This window comes from Octodon degus, unplaced genomic scaffold, assembly GCF_000260255.1.
Source record: "Octodon degus isolate 3935 unplaced genomic scaffold, OctDeg1.0 scaffold00054, whole genome shotgun sequence".
NCBI lineage: Eukaryota > Metazoa > Chordata > Mammalia > Rodentia > Octodontidae > Octodon > Octodon degus.
This window is the reverse complement of record NW_004524630.1, coordinates 230,588-232,249: the sequence shown is the minus strand read 5'-3', so window position 1 is coordinate 232,249 and position 1,662 is coordinate 230,588. Positions and strand designations below refer to the sequence as shown.

The window sequence follows — 1,662 nt, the reverse complement described above, 5'->3', positions numbered from 1 at the left end:
ATATATATTCTGCAATTCAGGAGTAAATTCTTTTTTTTGTGGAACCGGGGATTGAACTCAGACCCTTGTGCTTGCCAGGAAAGCACTTATTCCACTGAGCCATGTCCCCGGCCCCAGCAGTAAATTCTTTAAAGAAAAAAATTACACTTTTAGATTATTGGGATGTTGTCAAATTTACCCTTTAAGTGAACTGTAACTACTAGTCCCGGTGCTTTTGGCACAGCCTTTGACACAAAAGCCTGTAAACATTGACACAATCTTAAGAACATAATGCTTTTATAGTTGCAATTGCTTAATTAAATACAAAAAATATTGTTTAAGAAAGACCTTCAGGGGCCCAGGAGGTGGCTCAGTGGAATAAGCACTTCCTTTGCAAGCGGAATGGCCTGAGTTCAATCCCCGGTTCCGCAAAAAAAAAAAAAAAAAAAAAAGACCTTCAACCTACCTTTACATCTGAAACATGTAAAAGTTTACCCCCAATGTTTTCTCCAAGCTCTTCAGCAAGAATTCCCAGCCCACATCAAAGGTAATGTTGTCTTTTTCTACTCGTGTATGATTCGGATCACACCCCAGTATACAAAGACAAAAAATAAATGTATAATAAAAAAAATTGGCTAAATCAGGAGAGGCTTTTTGGTCTTGAATTCTTCAGCCACTAACAATGAAGCAGCACTGTAGGCAGCCCAAAACACATCAAACAGTTTTATAAGTTTAGACTCTACATCAAATGACCCAACCACCAGAACAGGGGCTATTACAATTGAGAGGAAGTAATGAACATCCTATAACTCCAAGAACTTGGCCATATGCAACTTCTCCTCCAAGAACTCTGGCCAGTAAGAAAATTGTCAGTGAGCCGAATATCCAAGTGGTTATGATCCATGAGACCACCCTAAATTGTCCATACAATGATAGCACAGAAAAGAAAGAACAACAGCCAGAGGACCCCAAAAGTCAGGATTGTCTCTCACCACTTGTCTATTAAAACCAAGCAATGGCATTGGCATCAAAACACATCGGATTTTGCAGTAAATATCCATTAGATCGATATCCAATTCTTGCAAAAGTGGGTTGGAAGATAAGACCCTTATCTTCAGGACATCATCTTTAACTTCCAAAAGCCAGCCATATCCTCTTTGTCTCAGAAATGTAGTTGCTGTTGATTCTTTGATAAAATCTCCACCAAGGTGTAATTTGACATCTGGGGATGCTATAGACTCCCTGAGCTCGTTTGCATGGCGGAGGACACAAAGAAGTCCCCGTTAGTGGGAGCAACCGCCGGGGGCGGGCCCAGCGGTTGCATCTATAGCCGCCTCTCTGGGCTCGCTGCAGTGGAGGAGGCTGCAGCTGGCCCAGGTCCCAGGGCAGCCAGGGCACCACTCGCATGCCCGCACTGCGCTGCGGCCGGCCGGCTACTGTGAGGTGCAGGCTGGGGGCGAGGCCCAATAGGACCGCCCCAGCCATAACCTCCAAAGACCTCGCCAAGATCCACCTTGGTGGCGACCACCCAAGCGTCACGACGCCAGAGCCCGGACAAGACCAAAAACAGTGACAGCCTATCCTGTTTTCCCATTTTCCCTTCCCCTTGGTCCTCCCTCATTCCAGTTCTTTCTTTTTTTTTTTTTTTTTTTTTTTTTTTGGCGGAACCAGGGATTGCACTCA

General features: G+C 44.5%; 1 pseudogene; it reads right to left on the bottom strand.

Annotated features, from left to right (window-relative positions):
- Window positions 1–562: 562 nt before the first annotated feature.
- LOC101578912 lies at window positions 563–1,303 on the bottom strand (annotated as a pseudogene).
- Window positions 1,304–1,662: the final 359 nt, after the last annotated feature.